This window comes from Rhinopithecus roxellana, chromosome 12, assembly GCF_007565055.1.
Source record: "Rhinopithecus roxellana isolate Shanxi Qingling chromosome 12, ASM756505v1, whole genome shotgun sequence".
NCBI classification, from domain to species: domain Eukaryota; kingdom Metazoa; phylum Chordata; class Mammalia; order Primates; family Cercopithecidae; genus Rhinopithecus; species Rhinopithecus roxellana.
This window is the reverse complement of record NC_044560.1, coordinates 71,130,773-71,136,818: the sequence shown is the minus strand read 5'-3', so window position 1 is coordinate 71,136,818 and position 6,046 is coordinate 71,130,773.

Genomic DNA, 6,046 nt, shown 5'->3' with positions numbered 1-6,046 from the left:
CACCTGCCTGTAATCCCAGCTACGCAGGAGGCTGAGGCAGGAGAATCGCTTGAACCTGCGAAAGGAGATCTGGGACACTTAACTAGGCTTTAAAGTACAGAGAGTGTGCAGTTCTCATTTGGGTGGAGGCTGCATGATCTGTGGGCACTGGCAGAGAAAGTGGTTGCCTCTGTGCAGAATGCATATATGAGTAGAGGCTCCACCTTCTCTGTCCATATAAACCCTCTAGGTAATTACTGCCCCATTCCCAGGCCACCTAGATCTCTTTTCTCCAGTTTCCCTTTCTTAGTCTTTTCCCTTTCCTGAAGTTAGAAAATAACTTCTACACACAGAAGGAAAGCTTTAACTCAAACTCAAATTACTTTCCATTCTTCTGAGGACCAGGACTATAATCCTATAAAGCCTAAAATTTGACTTCATTTTTCTCTCTGCCCCTCTGCTATGACATTATATCCTCAAAAGTACTCAGGGTAAATGCCTTGCTGGGGAAAAATAAATGACAGATCGAAAAATCAAGAATAATTCATTAATACAAAACATTATCCTACTATAATTGTTTCAGGATGTGTATTATTCAGAGTTCTTCATAGCAAATAACAATCTGCTCAGCAATTTAAGTAAAAAGTAATTTAATTTTTAAGATCATTAGGTTGCACACAGATACTCCAGAATTGTGAGGGAACCATACTCTACAGCTGTTCCACCAAGGATAATACTACCATTGTAAAGGCATCTCACGGGAAAACAACACAGCTACCATGACCCAGCACCATGATCTCCGGATGAAATGCTGGAACCTTCTGCAGTGTCAGCTATGAGTAAATGGATGCCGCCATCTTCACATTTTCAGTAAACAAACACTCCCCTACCCCATGAAAAGTTGCATCTTTGAGTTGCTCACATCTCCAGCTAAGCCCCACAAAAGTCAACCTGCAGGGAAGAATCTAAATCATATGCCTACCCATGGGAAAGTCTGAGAATTAGAGTATTTTTGTCTTCTACTTTTAGAGGAAGAAATTAATAATGTAGGACATTTTCCTCTATGTTTAAATCAACCAGTTTTTCCACGTAGATGTATGGAGATAAATCTTACAATAGGAATAACATAAGACTAGCATTAGTATTTTTTGCATACATCAGATACACACTCTTCTCATCTTTTTCTCTTCGTCATTATTTTTCAGTGTTCTCTTAATTTTTCCACTGTCATTTCATGTTATGCACTTTGTTAATATTCTTTAAGATATTCTTAGTTTTCAACAATGATACTTAAGAAAGCCTAAATAGGACTATAGAATAGGTACTGCCTATTCCCCAACCATGGGAACACAATATAACATATTAGTTCATTTGTATTTAAGATTTGTCTTGTTTATGCCTCAATTTAGTTATTGTTTTTACATTTTAAACAGTTAATATTTTGTATCTAGTTCTGTGCAAGCAAAAAGCATCTTTATTCTTTCTTATAATTCCTCTTTTATGTAATCATAACATTTTTTTCTGTTTGTTCATTAGTCACTCTCAGATAAATGAATAGTCTCTTTTTCTAAATAAAAATAAATACCATTTGACCTAAATTTTTAAATCTCTCTCTCTGAGAGATTTGATTTAAAGTTTCTCCCCTTGTATCTTGCTCCCCCTCAGATCCCACTCAGTCACACAGCCAAGGCCTGATTCAGCCTTACAGGCGCACAGTGAAAAAGGAGTATGGCTTTGTATTTTCATTTCCAACTCTACCTCCCACTGCATACGCTAGCTCATGTTTATGATACCTTCAAGTTGTAACACTAGAGTCCAGGGAATTAAGGAAAAGAAATCTTACATGATACATAACTGATCTGATGTCGGCACCTTCTGGTGGTGGCTTAAGTCCTTAAGGATGATTTGGGTTCTTTGCTGATCCCCCCTGCCAGGACCTCCCAATAGCATGTCCCTATTGTAGTCCACTTCTGATTCCTTTCCTCAAATTCTCTCTTCTAGAGATCCACTCATTCAATATATTGTTGATGTTGAGATCAATGCACCTTGACATGTTGACATCTTGGGCTGGAATATGACCCAAGTCCAGAACACCTCAGTGATTCTACCCTGGAGAAAAACTCATGCGCACCAGTTTAGCCATACACTGTAGGAACAGGATGCCCCCAACTCTCTTTTCTTTCCTACTTTGCCACAAACCATTCCACCCCAGACTATCACTTTTAGATGGTTTTAAGCAGGAATTGGGCACCAGTACTAGTGTCTCCAAACCCCAAAGAGCACATATCAGCTTTTCAAGAGGATCTTTAAGAACCCAATGCTACTTAGTTTGTAAAGATAGTAAGAAAGCAGCACCTCTCATTGCCTTATGGGGAAAATGAGCAGTGATAAAGAGAGGGTGGATATCAGTGCACACCAATAACTCTCTCAAAAGAATTCTCTGCTGCTAAGCTATTGTGATCAGTCTCTTTAGCTCATCTTACATGCCCCAGATGCAACTTGGTGTAAGACTTACACAATCTCTCAGTACTATTCTTTTAGAAAATGAATATGAAACTTTCAGAATTGGAGGGGAAAGGTAGAGATAGACAGTTCCAGATAATTCTAGTCCACTCTCTTTTCTAGTCTACTTTGAAGAACAAGGAGCAGTTATTAAACATAATTTAACCTTTTTTTTTTTTTAACAAAGTGAGTTGTCATTTGAACCAAGTATCAGAACCTTATGGCATTATGAGCTGTCATAAAATGTGGTTAAAAGTCTTAGTAGTATATTTGCTGTAAAATGAGGATGATAATACTTACATCAACAAGCTTGTACTGAGGAATACATTAAATTTCATAAATAATACCTACAAAGAATTTAACACAATGTCTGCCACATAATCAGCACTAAATATAATATACTTTTTTTTTTTTTTTTTTTTTCTGAGACAAAGTCTCACTCTGTCACCCAGGCTGGAGTGTAGTGGCACGATCTCAGTTCACTGCAACTTCTGCCTCCCAGGTTGAAGCGATTCTCCTGCCTCTGCCTCCCAAGTGGCTGGGATTACAGGCACACGCCACCATGCCCAGATAATTTTTGTATTTTTAGTAGAGATGGGGTTTACCCATGTTGGCCAGCCTGGTCTGGAACTCCTGACCTCAAGTGATCTGCCTGCCACAGCCTCCCAAAGCACTGGGAGTACAGGCATGAGCCACTGCACCCAGCCTGAATGCAATATACTTTTTATTATAACACTAACCGGGGCTTCAATGCTGCAATGAAACTTATGTATTATAAGGTAAAAGTATGATTTTAAAATTACGTAAAAATATATTTCATCTCAGTAATATTTATAAACTTATGAAAACAACATATCATTTTCCACCTCTCAATTTGGTTAATATTAAAAAGCCTTATTCCACCTGTTTTGGGAGGTGGTGAACGGATGGAAGCAAATGTGTTAATATATCTCAAAAGCCTTTAATAAGAACATCATCTCTGACCTTCATGCCCCACTCCCAGTTTCATTCTTTCAATCAAAATACATATGGAAGGCTACATCCTTATATCTGGCTTTGGTGCTAGATACTCACCGGTATATAAGACACGTCCTTTCCTTCACTTGCTGCATCTCTAAGTGACTAACCTGTTCCAATATGAGTGTGTCAAATATTTGAGGAAGTTAAACTTAAAAACAAAATGATTCCTCCTCATCCTTGGCTTTTCAAAATGTCACTCAAACCTGAAGTAAGTGAGATTATATTTCACATGATATGATGGGTTTTTAAAAACAACAACAACAACAACAAAAGGTATCTAAGATTTCTTCCAAAAATAAAATTTGAAGATGCTAACGCAACCACTAGTACAGCGCCCAGAAAATTCTTTATAGTTTTAATTCACTGCTTTCCATTCAGGCCTTTCAGGTTCTATTACAGAGGGTGCTTGTTATCTTTCCTTCTAATTATCTGTTCTCTGAAGGTACCTTGGAAAGCTCCAGGACACTGTAGGGGTGAAATAAAAACACAAAGATTCTGCCAGATATAAGGTCAAGATCCTTATCTGGGATATGTATCAAATATAATGAAGAAGACAAAATTGCATCTTGAGCAGACACAACTTGATTATGAATAGAAGTGTTCTCTGCAACCTTAAAAAGTCCTTTTGGAGCACATTTAATATTGCAGTTCCATTTGCAAAGTAAATATCTTCCTATTAAGTGTGCAGGGGTGATATCACAAGATAGGAAGGAATGTTTTTGCAGTCAAACCCCAATAGTTACAGTTAAGGGCTGAGATACAGAGAAAATCTGTGGAGTATTTGAAATACCACCTGTGTAATACGCTTACTCCAAAGAAAAGGCTGAGCAAAGATGGCAGGGTTTAATGTAGAAAGAGTAGCAACCTTATTTACCAGGAATTGATGAAGTTGACCATCTATATTAGTATTGTATTTACTGTGAGTGTTTAGCATAAGGCAGAATATTAGATGGTTTTTCTTTGTCTGGTTTTTGTGAGAACAGTGATTGATTGGAATTAGGTATTTTTGTCTTTGTTTTTCTCTTGTAAGATGGGACAATCTTCTTTCCTGTGTCCTATTAACAATATCCAAACGTGTCCTTGTCAATAAGTCACTTGTTATAAAATGGGTAACCTAGCTGTTGGATTAGTAGTGCTACAAGTTTATTTTGGAATCTGCTTCATTTTTGTTCCAAAGTCCTTTCAAAATGCTGTGCCAAGTATTGTACTGCAGATAAAGGGGCTATTTCCATTCTAATTAGTTTTCAAATTTGGTCTTCAATTTCAGGTTTAACTCCATTGGCGAAATGAGATGAAAGAGTAGCTATTACATTAACATCTTCCTTAGCTTACAAATGTTGGAGGGTATTTTCTAGTCTATTCTGAAAATCTCCTATCACCAGTCTCATCAGTTTGCATGACTGAATTATGGTCCAATTAATTTTTGCTGGAAATGTTTCAGGTCTGGCTTTTAGGAGACTTCAACCTACTCTTAGAGCCTTTAAAAAAAAATATTTTTTTTTGACCCTCAGATTTATTGTGGAAAGAAGGATTCTGTAGCTCCCTTTCCAGGAAAGTATAACCAGCTTTTGTCATCCAGGATTTAGCATTTCAGATTTCAACCAACATCACACAAGTTGATACAGGTCACACATAGGTCAGTGTGTTAGACTGCTAGTGAGACAGTCACGTGGGAGGGGGTCCTGGAGAAACTCCAACCAGCCTGCCCACTGAGGTGGAGCCTCAGGAAATTCAGGACGTTTGCAGCAGGGAAGAGCCCTAGCCTGGCCCCTCCTCTTCCTGGGTGGAACCTGAGATTCAAAGTGCCTGGTGGGAAGCCCTCTAGCAGAGGGACTCTGGCCTTGCGAGAATCCCCGTTTCCCCTCTTTTTTTCCTTTTCACCCAATAAAACCCTGCTTCACTCACCCTTTAAAACGCCTGGAAGCCTAAATTTTCATGTCCATGGGATGGACAAGTACCCCGTCTTTGGCTGAACTAAGGAAAAGTCCTGCAACACTAGAGCTGTCAGAAAAAAATGCCATATACTGGGTGGCTCAAACAACAGAAATTTATTTTCTCACAGTTTTAGAGGATGGAAAGTGTTCTCTCCTTGGGTTGCAGATGGCTGCCTACTCACTGTGTCCTCACCTGGCCTTTCCTCTCTGCTTTATCACAGACAAGAAGAGAAAGATCTCTTCTTCTTCTAATAAGGTTATTAATTCCATCAGGGGGTCCTTACCTTCATAAGCTAATTTAACCCTAATTACATCCCAAAGAGCCCATCTCCAAATACTGTCACACTGGAAGTTAGGGCTTCAACAGTTGAGTTTGGGGGAGCACAAACATTCCACCTATAACAATCAGGTAACCCTGGGTCATGTTCACCCAAAAGAATTCTAAATTCTTCTATGAATATTTGCCAATCTTATTTGAGTTTAGGGAAATCTTTTATTAGAGTTCTTAATTCAGGTTAATTCAGTACAAGATTTAAACTTTATAGGTCCCTTCATACCTGGATCATGAGAAGAAAGTATCTTTAGAAGTATCCACCAAAATAAGGCTGTTG